The 15,009-nt window shown below is 42.1% G+C and overlaps 1 pseudogene; it reads left to right on the top strand.

The window, feature by feature from the left end:
- The first annotated feature begins 703 nt into the window (after positions 1-703).
- LOC102120120 (pyruvate kinase PKM pseudogene) lies at positions 704-14,709 on the top strand (annotated as a pseudogene).
- Positions 14,710-15,009: the final 300 nt, after the last annotated feature.

Raw genomic sequence — 15,009 nt, forward strand, 5'->3', positions numbered from 1 at the left:
GGAGAGATCTGACTAAAATAAAATTGGGAGTCATCGACATATGGAAGGCATATTTAAAGCCATAAGATTAGATGAGATCACCAATAGAGAAAAAAAGGTGTCCAAGAGTTGAACCCTGTGGCCTTTCAGGATTAGGACATTCCAGGTTTATTCAAATCCTAGAGAATAATTTGTGCCAAGGGACAAAAATCAGGACACAGGAATCTGCTGCCAAGTTCAAGTGCCATATTTGTTAGGAACAGAAACTAAGTAGAAAACCAAGGATGCCTGGAATGAAATGAGCCAAGAAAAAGAAGGATGAGAACCAAGCAAAAGTTGCTGGAAATTGCCTTGGATTTAATACAGACCATTAGTCAACATGAAAACTGAAGAAGTTAGTGTCTGATCATGACTTTGCAAAGTAACAAAGTGATCTTCAGGAGAGAATAAGATGAGGAATTTAGGAGGTATGATAAGGCTTTTTCATCAGACCCTGCAGATTTGGAGAAAATGGAGCTGACCATGGACAAGTTATAAACTTGCCTAGCATTGATAAAGTATCAGCAGAGGCTGAAAACCACTAATTTTAACAAAGATAATCAGTATATTCAGTATTGTGTGGTGCTTATCTCCTTGGGAGCAAAAAGATAAGACTGGATTAATCCAAAATCAGAGATAAACTGACCAGGAGGAGCAGAGCAATAATGGGTCAAGAGTATTGAGGATGCAGGTAAAAGTGCTAAAATTACTGTATTGACCTTGTAATCCCAAGCTGATCAGGGAAGGGAAAAAAAAAAAAAAAAAAAAAAGAAGAGGGCTGGAAAATTGTCACAGGTAATGACAGAGGATCAGATGTGCCATAGAAACGTGCTGCTGAAAACAAGGTAGAATAAGCCCCTCTCCAATTATACTATGGAATGAGCCATGTAATATGTGATTATTGGTTTCTCCCTTCTGGACCTGGAGTGTCAGTTCTTCTAAAGCAGAGACTTCCCTTTAATCTCTGTTTAAACTTGGTACCTAGGACAATGTGTTGGCATCCATAAAATACCGAATGAAATGGAGTTCAACATGTTTTTTAGGGTGGAACTGGTGGCATGATTTAAATTATCCAAAAGAGACAGAAATGAGAAAAGTCAGAAGCTGTTGTGTCCTGACTGTATACCCCCAAAATTCATATTTTGAATACCCCAAAACGAAGTATAATGTAAGCCCAGAATCACTATAAATGATGAGATTCAAAAGTCAGAATTGAGATATACCCCAAAGAACACACCTTGCTATTGCCCTAGAGAATTTTAGTGTGTTTAATGCCTGTGTTCTTATTGATGCTGTTAAAGTGACCAACTATTAGCAACAAACCCCAAATTGTCCTTTGTACAAAAATAGTTTATTAGGTCAGGTGCAGTGGCTCATGCCTGTAATCCCAGTACTTTGGGAGGCCAAAGTGGGAAGATCGCTTAAGGCCAGGAATTTGAGACCAGTGGGCAACATAGCAAGACCATCTCTACAACGTGTTAAAAAGTAACTGGGTTACTTGGAGGATCTGGCTATGTGGCAGCTGAGATGGGAGGATTGCTTGAGCCCAGGAGGTCAAGACTACAGTGAGCTATGATTGTGCCACTGCACTCCAGCTGGGCAACAGTGAGACCCTTTCTCAAAAAAAAAGAAAAAGTTATTTGAAGTTATTTGCACTGTGTCTTTATTAGGCTTATATCCATATTTTTTATAACTGGAGGCCATACCATCAATAAAAACACATTTAGTGCATTAAAAAAGATGGATATGAGCAGTAACAAAAATACAGGCCAAATAACATTATCATTGTTACCGTCATTAATTATTTTAGAGACAGGGTCTCACTCTGTCACCCAGGCTGGAATGCAGTGCCTAATCATAGCTCACTGCCACCTTGAACTCTTGGGCTCAAGGGATCCTCCCACTCAGCCTCCCAAATAACCAGGAGATCCTTCAGCATGTGCCACCAAGTTCAGCTGATTTGTATTACTTTCTGTAGGGATGGGGTGTCACTGTGTTGCCCAGGCTGCTCTTAAACTCCTGACCTCAAGTGATCCTTCCAGCTTGGCCTCCAAAAGTGCTGAGATTACAAGTGTGAGTCTCCTCACCAAGCTGCCTTTTTTTTTTTTTAAAGCAATGAGAGCTCACTCTGTAGCCCAAGCTGTTCTTGAATTCCTGACCTCAAGTGGTCCTCCTGCCTCAGCCTCCTGAGTAGCTGTGATTATTGATGTGAGTAGCCACACCTATACTAAATAATTTTAATCAACTACTTTTTTTTTTTTTTTTTTTGGAAACAGACGTGCTCTGTTGCCAGGCTGGAGTGCAGTGGTGCCATCTCAACTCACTGCAACCTCTGCTTCCTAGGTTCAAGCGATTCTCCTGCCTCAGCCTCCCAAGTAGCTGGGACTACAGGCGCACACCACTATGGCCAACCAATTTTTGTAGTTTTAGTAGAGACAGGGTTTCACCATGACCTCGTGATCTGACCGCCTCAGGCTCCCAAAGTCCTGGGATTACAGGTGTGAGCCACTGCACCCAGCCGCAACCTGTACTTTTGTATAAAAGTAGTTGATTAAGGCCAGGCATAGTGACTCACGCCTGTAATCCCAGCACTTTGGGAGGCCAAGGCGGGCAGATCACTTGAGGTCAGGAGTTCGAGATCAGCTTGGCCAACATGGTGAAACCCCATCTCTACTAAAAATACGAAAATTAGCCTGGCATGGTGGCATGAGCCTTTAATCCCAGCTACTTGGGAGGCTGAGGCAGGAGAATCGCTTTAACCCAGGAGGCGGATGTTGCAGTGATCCAAGATCACGCCACTGCACTCCAGCCTGGGTGACAGAGCAAGACTCTGTCTCAAAAAACAAAATAAATAAAATAAAAACAAAAGTACAGTTTGGGAATTGTTGCTAATAGTTCATTAGTTTAATTGCTTCAATGAGAACATTAGCATTAAACACACTAAACTACTCTGGAACAATAGTAAGGTATACTCTTTGAGATATATCTTAATTCTGACTTGAATTTCATTGCTGATGGAGATTCTGAGTTTATACTACATTTCTTTTTCAAAAGTGAATGTACATTGACTAGCCCTTAAAAAAAAAAGAAAAAAGCAGCCAGGCGTGGTGGCATGCCTGTAATCCCCGCTACTCGGAAGGCTGAGGCAGGAGAATCGCTTGAGCCCAGGAGTTTAAGACCAGCCTAGGCACAGCAAGACCTCGTCTCAAGAGAAAGAAAGAGAAGGAGAGAAACGGAGGAAGGGAGAGAAAAACAAAGGAAGTAAGGGAGGGAGAGAGGGAGACAAACATTGTTCAGTTTGGCCACATGCCCAGAAATATTAGGATAGTTTTGAAATTCATGGACTTGTCCCCACATATTGATATAGCTCACTTTCTTGAAGGATGTTGTTTGCTTTCAATTCAATCTGTTCCTCAGGAGATTGAACCATACTGATAGACTAAGTGTGTGATGATTCAGAAATATACTAAGGTTTGCATTCATTTGTTCATTGAACAAATATCCTGAATGCCTACCATGTATAGGTACTATCCTAGGCACGAAAGATACAGTAGTGAACCAAACAAAAACCTCTGCTCTTGTGGAACTTACATTGTAGGTAGACGAGAAGGACATTATATAATAAATTATAAACTATGTTAAAAAATGAGAAGTGACACAAAAAATAGAATATGAGATATTGGGAGTGGGTTTGGGGAGATAATTAGTATTGCAGTTTCAAATGGGGATTCTCTCATCTAAGAGGCAATTGAAGTAAATGGGGTTGACAGAATAGGCTTCAATGAAAAGGTGAGATTAATTAAGCAGAGATTTACATGTGTGCGTAGCTCAATCTCTCACCTAACAGAGGGTGAGAGATTGATCTGTGCATATATCTGGGAAAAGTGCATTTCCATAGCAGTGGCCCATAAGAAGGAGCATGCATAGTGAGAAAGGAAGCAAGGCATGCACCTTATGTAGGGCTTAATGTGTCATTGAAAGGATTTCACTCTTAGTCAAATGGGAACCACTGTGAAAGAAAACACAGAAACTCCAAGTATGATTCATACACATCAAAATCTACGAACCCTACCCCTAGGGCCCAGATTGTGGCCTCTAAATACCACTTACCACTAAAAGGAAATAGATCTGAGACAGGAAATGTACAAGATTAGCTTGTTGTACCTTGCTATAGCAGGTAGCAAGACTGTTAGAGTTGTGTTAAAAGAACTCAGGAGGCCAAGCACGGTGGCTCATGCCTGTAATCCCAGTGAGGACTTGAGGTCAGGAGTTCGAGACCAGCCTGGCCAACATGGTAAAACCCCATCTCTACTAAAAATACAAAAATTAGCTGGGCATGGTGGCGGGTGCCTGTAATCCCAGCTACTCAGGAGGCTGAGGCAGAAGAATCGCTTGAACCTGGGAAGCGGAGGTTGCAGTAATCCGAGATCTCACCACTGCACTCCAGCCTGGGTGACAGAGGGAGATCCATCTCAAAAGAAAAAAGGAACTCAGGAGTCAACTTGGAGAGTCTCTCACTTTCCAAAGATGGAAAATTTGACTATTATTGAGCTGTAATAGAGAAAAAGACATAAAATGTCTTCAAATCTATGAATTCAGAATGATGCTTTTAAAAACTGAATTTAGTAGTGTTAAAGGATGCTAATCATCAGTTTCAGAACTGCAAATAAAGGGACTTTCCAATACCAACTGTACTGACATAATCAAATAAAAAGTGATAAAAAGTTTGTCTTTATTGATATATTCCAGTTAACAATGAAAAAAGATTGGCGTAATTCGATCATCATTTTGCAACATTCTAATGAATTAATATATATAGGCAATAAATATCAACAACTGCTAACATCCAAAAAAGAGGTGATGAAATATTATATGTCCCTGAAGAAAGAATTTGACACTGCCTATTTCAGACTCTTGTCTGAAAACAATAAAAATGAATATGAATTTGATAAAGCCTCTGGATATAATTACCAATTTACAGATGACAGAGGAAAATGTTAAACTACATTACAGAGATACAATCAGCAAAATCCAGACTATGGAAAACTCTACAAATGATTTCTATAACAAATAAATTGCAAGGAAAGAAACCAACAAGAGATGAATGGGTAACCTATAAATCAGGAAACTGAGAAGATATATCAACATTCTCAATGTTTGCATCCCAGTTGGATTCTCATTCAATATTGTAAAAAAAAAAAAAAAAAGATAACATTTATGAGATACATGCTTAAATACAGGCTATTTCATGTATCAAAAAATAATTGGGACTTTGTTAGGTGTGATAATGGCATTGTGGCTCTTTTTGTTGTTAAAGAGGCTGTATCTTTTAGACATACTGAGTTATTTATGGATGAAATGATTTGATGTCTGAGATTTGTTTCAAAATAATGCAGAAAACAAAGGAAGTGGTTGAAGGGTATAGATGAAACAAGATTAGCCTGAAGTTGATAATTGTTAATGTTGGATGATGGGCTCTTGGGAGTTTATTATACTCTTTCTCTATTTTTGTACTTGTTTGAAATTTATAGAATAAAATTTTTTTAATCTGCGAATTTTTTAAGTTGACTTAATTTCTAACAAGATACTGTGTTTCTTCACAATTTGATTTTATTGTGTTCTAGCTAGTGCTGTAACAGAACAGGGCCGTTTCCTGCTGCCACAAACATAGCCCACCTGTCCATATAGATATATAATGTCTTCATGATTCTACAGTGCTCTCATGTGTTCTCCTAGTGATTAAATTCAGAATATTCCAGTCAGAGCATATGCTTTAGAGACACTTTACATGCATTAAATGAAATAATGCAGACCAGGTGAGGTGGCTCACGCCTGTAATTCCAGCACTCTGGGAGGCTGAGGTGGGCGGATCACTGGATGTCAGGAGTTCAAGTCCAGCCTGGCCAACATGGTGAAACCCCATCTCTACTAAAAATCTAAAAATAGCCGGGCGCGGTGGCTCATGCCTGTAATCCCAGCACTTTGGGAGGCCGAGGCGGGCGGATCACAAGGTCAGGAGATCGAGACCATCCTGGCTAACACGGTGAAACCCCATCTCTACTAAAAATACAAAAAAAAAAAAATTAGCCGGGCGCAATGGCGGGCGCCTGTAGTCCCAGCTACGCGGGAGGCTGAGGCAGGAGAATGGCGGGATCCCGGGAGGCGGAGCTTGCAGTGAGCCGAGATCGTGCCATTGCACTCCAGCCTGGGGGACACAGCGAGACTCCGTCTCAAAAAAAAATAAAAATAAAAAATAAAAATAAAAATAAAAATCTAAAAATACAAAAAATAGCTGGGTGTGGTGGCAGGTGCCTGTAATCCCAGCTACTCGGGAGGCTGAGGCAGGAGAATCACTTGAACCCGGGAGGTGGAGGTTGCAGTGAGCCTAGATCATGCCATTGCACTTCAGTCTGGGTGATAGATGGAGACTCCATCTAAAAAAAAAAAAGAAAAAGAAATAATGCATATAAAATGTTTAATATAGTGCTTGTCATCATGCATTAGCTATAACTGTTAATAAAATTGGGTGTTTCAATGCATATCAGTAAACACAATATTGTGAGCCACTACGTTCGAATAAGTTAAGTCCATCAGATTCCTTCAGTTAAAAAATTTGTGATCTGTGAAGTCAGGAGTTTGAGACCAGCCTGACCAACATGGTGAAACCCCGTCTCTACTAAAAATACAAAAATTAGCCAGGCGTGGTGGCACGCTTCTATAATCCCAGCTACTCAGGAGACTGAAGCAGGAAAATCGCTTGAACCCGGGAGGTGGAGGTTGCAGTGAGCAAAGATCATGCCACTGCACTGCAGGCTGGGCCACAGAGTGAAGACTCTTGTCTCAAAAAAAAAACAAAAAACAAAAAACCCCAGCACGGCATGGAGTGATGGCTCACACCTATAATTCCAGCACTTTGGGAGGCCAAGACACACAGATGACTTGAGCCCAGGAGCCTCCCAAGTAGCTGCAACTAGCAGGCACATGCCACCACACACAACTGGCATTTTTTTTTTTTTTTCTTTTTTCATGGAGACAGGGCCTCTCTCTTTTACCCAGGCTGGTCTCAAATTCCTGGACTCAAGTGATCCTCTCACCTCAGCCTCCCAAAGTGCTGGTGTGCTCCCACTTCACTTGGCAAGGTGAAGAACTCACAGCTGGAGAGTTTAATGCCAGCAAAGGATGTTTTGAGATATATGTGTGTGTGATTATATATATATATATAAAATATATACATATATGTGTGTGTTACATATATAACACATACCTATAATATATATATTATATACATTATATATATATATATATATTTTTTTTTTTTTAAGAGACAAGGTTTCTTGCTGTTGCCCAGGTTGGAGTGCAGTGGCTTGATCACAGCTCACTGTAGCTTCTAACTCTGGGCTCAAGCAATCCTGCTTCAGGTTCCCAAGTAGCTGGGAGTACAGTAATATGTCACTATGCCTGGCTTCAACGTAATAAAACTTTCCAAAATATACTTTTTATATTTCAACATATCTTCCATACATATCTCTTAATAAAACGCCATCTCTATCTTAAGATGCTTTTACTCGAATATAACATCAAACCCAAAATAGCTTAAACTATACAAATTTTTTTTTTTTTTTTTTTTTGAGACAGCGTCTCGCTCTGTCACCAGGCTGGAGCGCAGGGGCATGACCTTGGCTCACTGCACTCTCCGCCTCCCAGGTTCAAGCGATTCTCTTGCCTCAGCCTCCCAAGTAGCTGGGACTACAGGCGAGCGCCACCAGGTCCAGCTAATTTTTGTATTTTTTAGTGGAGACGGGGTTTCACCATGTTGGCCAGAATGGTCTCAATCTCTTAACCTCGTGATCTGCCCGCCTCGGCCTTCCAAAGTGCTGGGATTACAGGCGTGAGCCACCGCGCCCGGACCTTTTTTTTTTTTTTTTTTTTTTCTTTTTCTTTTTTTTTTGAGACGGAGTCTTGCTCTGTTGCCAGGCTGGAGTGCAGCGGCTCCATTTCTACTCGCAACCTCCGCCTTCCGGATTCAACTTCCACCTCCCGGGTTCAAGCGATTCTCGTGCCTCAGCCTCCCGAGTAGCTGGGATTACAGGCGCGCACCACTAAGCCCAGCCAATTTTTGTATTTTTAGTAGAGACGGGGTTTCACCATGTTGGCCAGAATGGTCTCGATTTCTTGACCTCGTGATCCGCCCACCTCGGCCTTCCAAAGTGCTGGGATTACAGGCGTGAGCCACCGCGCCCAGCCCACGTTTTTTTCTTTTATGAGACGGAGTCGCTCTCTTGTCGCCCAGGCTGGAGTGCAGTGACATGATCTTGGCTCACTGCAACCTCTGCCTCCAGGTTCAAGTGAGTCTCCTGCCTCAGCCTCCCGAGTAGCTGGGATTACAGGTGCCCTCCACCACACCCAGCTAATTTTTGTACTTTTAGTAGAGACGGGATTTCGCTATGTTGGCCAGGCTGGTCTCGAACTCCTGACCTCAGGTGATCCGCCCGCCTCGGCGTGAGCCACCACACCTGGCCAAATTTCTTAGCTCTTGTAAAAGGAAGCTCAGAGGTAATGAAAGTAAATTGATGTAAGGGCTCAGTTATTATATTAAGAACCCAGATTTGTTCCATTTTCCGCTCCATCATCCTAGGTCTGTAAGTTTTGCCCTCAGGATGGCTTCCCTCATGGTCACAAACTGGTGGCAGTAGTTCCAGACATCGTATCCAGACACAACGTTAGCCAGAGGAAAGGAGGGATTATCTCTTATTTTATTCTTCTTGAGAATGAGGAAATCTGTTCCAGAAATTTCTGACAGACCACACTTCACAGCTCATTTACCAAGATTAGATCATATATCCATTACTAAACTACTTACTATGAAGGAGAATGGCATTACTATGATTGATGTGAACCAATCATTTGGGGACAAAATGAATGTTGGGGTGTCAACCACCATGGCTAACACAACATCTTATGCACTCCTTTTTTTTTTTTTTTTTTTCCGAGATGGAGTTTCACTCTTATTGCCCAGGCTGGAGTACGATGACATGATCTCGACACTGCAACCTCCACCTCCCAGGTTCAAGCGATTCTCCTGTCTCAGCCTCCTGAGTAGCTGGGATTACAGGCATGCACCACCACGCCTGGCTAATTTTGTATTTTTACTAGAGACGAGGTTTCTCCATGACCATCAGGCCAGTCTTGAACTCCTGACCTCAGGTGATCTGCCTGCCTCGGCCTCCCAAAGTGCTGGCATTACAGGCTGAGCCAACGTGCCCGGCCTTAAACACTCTTCTACCTGAGTATAAGTGACTAACTGGGGCTGGGCACGGTGGTTCACACCTGTAATCCTAGCAGTTTGGGAGGCCAAGGCGGGTGAATCACTTGAGGTCAGGAGTTGAAGAACAGTCTGGCCAATATGGTGAAACCCTGTCTCTACTGAAAATACAAAAAAAGTTAGCTGGGTGTGATAGTGCATGCCTGTAATCCCAGCTACTCGGGAGGTGCTTGAACCCAGGAGATGGAGATTGCAGTGAGCCAGGATCAGGCCAGCTCATTTAATTTCTATCATGACAATTGTCAACATTATTAAAAATTCTCCTACTCATTCTTTTCATTGGCAATATTAAGAGCATTTTCTTTTATTCTTTTTTTATCCTTTTTTTTTTTTTTTTTGAGACGGACTCTCACTCTGTCACCAGACTAGAGTGCAGTGGCGTGATCTCAGCTCACTGCAACCTGTGCCTCCTGGGTTCAAGCAATTCTCCTGTCTCAGCCTCCTGAGTAGCTGGGACTACAGGCATGTGCCACCATGCCCAGCTAATTTTTGTATTTTTAGTAGAGACAGGGTTTCACTATGGCCAGGATAGTCTCGATCTTTTGACCTTCAGATCTGCCCACCTCGGCCTCCCAAAGTGCTGGGATTACAGGTGTGAGCCACCGCGCCTGGATTATTTTTTAATTTTTTTTTTTTTTTTTTTTGAGACAAAGTCTCACTTGGTTGCCCAGGCTGGAGTGCATGCCACCACACCCGGCTAATTTTTGTATTTTTAGTAGAGATGGGGTTTCATCATGTTGGCCAGACTGGTCTCGAACTCCTGACCTCAAGTGATCCACCTGCCTCGGCCTCCCAAAGTGCTGCAATTACAGGTGTGAGCCACCGTGCCCGGCTGCATTTTATTTTTGTAGATATTAAATGGTTATTTAATCAATTTTAGAAATTCAGGTTGCCTTGAATTTTATCAGGATGACAAAGTTTACAGTAATAAATAGTCCAAATGTTTAATGGTACACTGGTTATCTCTGGACAGTAGAATAATCTCTAGCTAGTGGGTTTATATTACCATTAAAAAATTAAACCTCTCTGGTAATCTATCCTCTCATATCCATTTGCAGTCATTCTAGTCTACACTACCCCCCAACATGGCCCTCTCTCTCTCAATCTTTCCACTGCACAGTCTACAGGGATAAGAAACTACCCCCATATCCTCGACCTTTTTTTGTGGGCATGCATTTCTTCCACCTGCTTGCCCTAATTAAAATCTGATTCTTCCCTCCTTAGGGTACTGCTTTCTCTTGCTGCAGCTTGCTTCCTTCCTCAGGTATGAAGTTAAGGTTAGTATCTTCCTTGCCCTGTACTGCCACTTCTTTTTTTTTGAGACACAGTCTTACTCTGTCACCCAGGTGGAGTGCAATGGCACAATCTTGGCTCACTGCAACCTCCCTCCCAGGTTCAGGAGATTCTTATGCCTCAGCCTCCCTAGTAGCTGGGATTACAGACGCATGTCACCACACCCAGCCAATGTATGTATTTTTATTTTTTTATTTTATTTTATTTTTTAAGATGGAGTCTTGCCCTGTTGCCCAGGCTGGAGTGCAGTGGCACGATCTCGGCTCACTGCAGCCTCCAACTCCCAGGTTCAAGTGATTCTCTGCCTCAGCCTCCCAAGTAGCTGGGATTACAGGTGTGTGCCACCACACCCAGCTAATTTTTATATGTTTAGTAGAAATGGGGTTTCACCACGTTAACCAGGCTGGTCTTGAACTCCTGACCTCAAGTGATCCACCTGCCTCTGCCTCCCAAAGTGCTGCAATTACAGGTGTGAGCCACCATGCCCGGCTTAATTTATGTATTTTTAGTAGAGACAAGGTTTCGCCCTGTTGGCCAGGCTAGTGTTGAACTCCTGGCCTCAAGTGATCTGCCCGCCTCAGCCTCCCAAAGTGCTGGGATTACAGGCGTGAGTCACCATGCCCAGACTCCCTACTGCCACTTCTTAACAATTACTCCTCCATCTTTATGTAAAACCCCTTGATCTTTTCATGTTCATGTCACCTGGCTTGTCACCTTTTGTCTTACTTCAAGGCTATCATTTTCCTACTTGGTGGTTACTGCCCCTTACTAATTTTGAAGAGTTTGAGACCAGGTTCGTGGCTCTATTCTGTAACATCTATTTCTAATATTCACAAGTCAATGTCCAAACAATTTGGTTTATTATTTCTTTGACTTCCTCCACTTTCTCCCTCCACTTCCTCCCTTTTTACCTGGGATTCCACTGTCCCATAGAGAGCCATGGATAAAATTCAAGAAGTCTGTGAACTTGGACAGGGGAAAATATGTATACTTTTACTAAACACTAACTGAAATTTAGAATTTCCTTCAATAACAAATGTAGACTGTACACCACAGTAGTACTAGCAATATCTATGGGTTTGTCACCAATAGAAAGCACAGCTGTTTTTTTCCAAAGAGTCATCTGCATCCCCATGTTTATCGCAGCACTATTCACAATAGCTAAGATATGAAATAAACCTAGGTGTCCAACAACAGATAAATGGTTAAAGAAAATTTGGGCTGGACACAGTGGCTCACACTTGTAATCCCAGCACTTTGGGAAGCTGAAGTAGGAGAATTGCTTGAGCCAAGGAGTTCAAAACCAGCCTGGGCAACGTAGCAAGAATCCATCTCTACAAAAAATTTTAAAAATTAGCTAAGTACAGTAGTGTGTGCCTGTAGTCCTAGTTCCTTGGGAGGCTGAGGTGGGAGTATCACTTGAGCCCAGGAGATTGAGGCTGCAATGAGCCATGCAGTGAGCCATGATAGCACCACTGCACTCCAAGCTGAGCAACAGAGCAAGACCCTGTCTCAAAAGAAAAAAAAAAAAGGAAAACGTGGTGTATATATACACAATGAGCTACTATTCAGTCATAAAAAAGATTACATCATGTCATCTGCAGTAACATGAATGGAACCGGAAGACACTATGTTAAGTGAAATAAGCCAGGAACAGAAAGTTAAACACAACACATTCTCACTCATGTGGAAACTAACAAAAGTTGATCTTGCCGGGCACAGTGGCTCACGCCTGTAATCCCAGCAATTTGGGAGGCAGAGGCAGGTGGATCACCTGAGGTCAGGAGTTCGAGACCAGCCTGGCCAACATGGTGAAACCCCATCTCTACTAAAAATACAAAAATTAGCCAGGTGCGGTGGCGGGTGCCTATAATCCCAGTTACTCCGGAGGCTGAGGCAGGAGAATTGCTTGAACCCAGGAGGCAGAGGTTACAGTGAGCCGAGATCGCGCCATTGCACTCCAGCCTGAGGGACAAGAGTGAGACTTCGTCTCAAAAAAAAAAAAAGTTGATCTCATAGAAGTAAAATGTAGAACAAAGGATACTAGAGGTTGGCAGGGCTATGGGAAATGGGAAGATAGGGGAGATTTGTTAAAGGATATAAAATTAAGGCTGGGGGTGGTGGCTCATGCCTATAATCCCAGCACTTTGGGAGGTCAAGGTGGGTGGATCACCTAAGGTCAGGAGTTTGAGATCAGCCTGACCAACATGGAGAAACTCTGTCTCTACTAAAAATACAAAAAACTAGCTGGGCATGGTGGTGCATGCCTGTAATTCCAGCTACTCGGGAGGCTGAGGCAGGAGAATCGCTTAAACCTGGGAGGCGGAGGTTGTGGTGAGCCGAGATTGCACCACTGCACTCCAGCCTGGGCAACAAAAGTAGAACTCTGTCTCAAAAAAAAAAAAGATACAAAATTATAGCTAGGTAGAAGGAATAAGTTCTAGTGTTCTATACCACTGTGGATGACTATAGTTAAACAATAATATATACTTTCAGATAACTTGAAGGAGGATATTGAATGTTCCTAAACACAAAGAAATGATAAATGTTTGAGATGATGGATGTGCTAATTGCCCCGATCTGATGACTATACATTATATATATTGAAACATCACTATGTACCCCCACGAATATGTACAATTATAATATGTCAACTTAAAAACATTTAAAAGTGAAAAAAAAAAAATCCAAAACACACAAGGAACTGAGCCAGCATGAATAAGAATTAGCAAAATCTTCAAACCTCAAGACCAGACTCACAAGGACTTCAGATACAGAAATTTTAAATAAAAATTATGAAATGAGTATGTTAAAATGTGTAAAGAAATAAAGGGAGACATTGGTATATGATACAGAAATAAAAGACCATCAAAAATAATTCGTATGATATGAAAACAATCAAATAGACATTCTGGAATAAAACATATATAATGAACAGGAGTGAATATCCCTAGGCTCCTGACCTCTCTGCATTTACAAGTAGTCTGAGCGAGAAAATGCTGGAAGACCTCAGAAGCCAAGTGGAAGCCCCAGAGTGAAGCCAGGAGGGCCTTCATTTCAGACTCAGCAGCTGCCCACGGTCGTAGTTGACACACTGCTGTAGCATGTGTGCTGTCTGAACACTGACTGGCCACCCCCACAGCCCAGAATGCTGGCATCATCTGTACTATCAGCCCAGCTTCCTGATTGGTGGAAATGCTGATGATTAAGTCTGGAATTAATATGGCTTGTCTGAACTTTTGAGTACCACGCAGAGACTATCAAGAACGTGTGCACAACTCTGGAAAGCTTTGCTTCGAACCCCAATCTCTAGCGGCTAGTTGCTGTGGCTCTGGACACTAATGGGCCTGAGATACGAACTGGGCTCACACAGAGCAGTGTCCCCATGGAGGTGGAGCTGAAGAAGGGAGCCACCTTCAGATCACACTGGATAATGCCTACATGGAAAACTATGATTAGAACTTCCTGTGGCTGGACTACAAGAACATTTGTAAGGTAGTGGAAGTGGGCAGCAAGATCTACAGATGTAATAACTTATTTCTCTGCAGGCAGAGCAGAAAGGTACTGACCTCCTGGTGATAGCAGTGGAAAATGGTGGCTCCTTGGGCAGCAAAAAGGGTGTAGACCTTCCTGGTGGCTGTGGACGTGCTTGCCATGTCAGAAAAGGACATCCAGGATCTGAAGTGTGGGGTAGGATTGGATGTGGATATGGTGTTTGCCTCTTTCATCCACGTGGCATCTAATGTCCAAGAAATTAGAAAGGCAATTATTGCACATTGGAGCAAGCTGCCCACTTGCCCACCGGAGTTAGGCTCTTACCTTCCCACAGGAACTAAGAGTCACAGCTATTTTTATATATCTTACAGTTCAGATCAGACACAAATATGTAAACCTCTACATTACTTCTATGTAGAAATTATGTTTCTCTTTAAGCCTGTCACAGATTTTGTTATTTAATGCAAAGAAGCACATATATTACTATGGGACACTTTTGGTTTGTTTAAATATTTTGATAGTTGTATATTAATGTAAAGGGTTTCATGTGTAATCTTGTACAGACGGTCCCCAACTTACAATGGTTCAACTTATGATTTTTCATCTTTACAATGGTGTGAAAGCAATGCATTTTCAGTAGAAACTGTAGGTCAAATACTCATAAAATCATTGTGTTTTTCACTTTACTGCAATATTTAATAAAGCATATGAGATATTCAACATTTTAACTTTGCATTAGATGATTCTGCCTAATTATAAGATAAAGTAAGTGTTCTGAGCACATTTAAGGTAGACTAGGAAAACTATGATATTCAGTAGGTTAGTTATATTAAATGCATTTTCAACTTACAATATTTTCAGTGGGGTTTATTGGAACATAA

Source organism: Macaca fascicularis, chromosome 4 (assembly GCF_037993035.2).
Source record: "Macaca fascicularis isolate 582-1 chromosome 4, T2T-MFA8v1.1".
In the NCBI taxonomy this organism is placed as follows: Eukaryota; Metazoa; Chordata; class Mammalia; order Primates; family Cercopithecidae; genus Macaca; species Macaca fascicularis.